Here is a 1,130-nt window from a genome sequence, read left to right as displayed (position 1 = left end):
GGGCATCTGAACACTTGGAGGGGAGAGTCATTTTTTTATGTTGCTTTATCATTAAATTGTCAAAACAGCTAAAATTAACTTGTTGTTGTTGTTGTTTTGTTTTGAGACAGGGTTTCTCTGTGTAGTTTTGGAGCCTGTCCTGGATCTCACTCTGTAGACCAGGCTGGCCTCGAGATCTGCCTGGCTCTGCCTCCCGAGTGCTGGGATTAAAGGTGTGAGCCACCACTGCCCGACTTAAAATTAACTTTTTAAGATTCAACAACCTGCAGTGTGTGAGTGGCATACACTTTTAATCCCAGTACTAGGAGGCAGAAGCGGGTGATCTCTGAGTTCAAGGCCAGCCTGGTCTAGAGAGTGAGTTCCAGGACAGCCAAGGCTACAAAGAGAAACTCTACCTGGAAAAATCAAAGAGAGACAGACTGTGTCTCAAAAAAAAAAAAAGAAAGGAGGGAAGGAAGGAAGGAAGGAAGGAAGGAAGGAAGGAAGGAAGGAAGGAAGGAAGGAAGGAAGGAAGAAAAAGAAAAACCACACACACACACACACACACACACACACACACACACACACACACACACACTAATCCAGCAGTGTCTGGAACTGGGGCTCAGTTGCCAGTGTTTTCCTGACGTGTCGCACAGGTCCTGGGTTGAAGGCCCAGCACCACACACACTAGGCATGTGGTCCAGGGCTGTGGTCCCAGTAGAGGTAAGGAGGGTCAGGGTCATCTTGGATTTCTATCTAGAGGTTTGAGGCCAGCCTGGAGCTCTATGAGACTGTCTCAGAAAAGAAAGACCTTTAACCCTGTCAAAGATTCTTCCTAAGCTCCTGCCCAGCCTGGTGGTGGGCCAGTCTGCCCTTAGCTATGGCTGTTCCTGAAATTTCCTGTTACAGTATCACATTGGACAGGATCTTGGACTTGGTCTCCGCTTCCTGGTGATGTAAGAGGCTCCCTCGGTTCTACCTCAAGTAGCCGCAGAAGAAGCTGCCTTGTGGTTATCACACAACCGGGGAGCGGGCTGGCGGGCTGGCTCTTCTGGTGAGGTCTCTTGCCACCAAGCCTGGTGACCTGAGTTAGATCCTGGGACCCCCGAGGAAGGAGGAGACAATCAGTCCCTTCAAGTCATCTCTGA

General features: G+C 49.6%; 1 protein-coding gene across 1 annotated transcript in view; it reads left to right on the top strand.

Moving 5' to 3' along the window:
* Rab3d (RAB3D, member RAS oncogene family) overlaps nt 1–78 on the top strand; it is a 10,531-nt gene extending 10,453 nt beyond the window's left edge. The window contains exon 5 of the mRNA XM_052754359.1: nt 1–78. This exon is cut by the window's left edge and continues 1,596 nt beyond it. The gene's annotated coding sequence lies outside the window, so the exon portion shown is untranslated.
* The last annotated feature ends 1,052 nt before the right edge of the window (nt 79–1,130 follow it).

The sequence above is a fragment of the Peromyscus californicus genome, unplaced genomic scaffold (assembly GCF_007827085.1).
Source record: "Peromyscus californicus insignis strain IS unplaced genomic scaffold, ASM782708v3 Scaffold_11__1_contigs__length_118956290, whole genome shotgun sequence".
Classification (NCBI taxonomy): Eukaryota; Metazoa; Chordata; class Mammalia; order Rodentia; family Cricetidae; genus Peromyscus; species Peromyscus californicus.
This window is presented reverse-complemented; position numbering and strand designations above follow the sequence as displayed.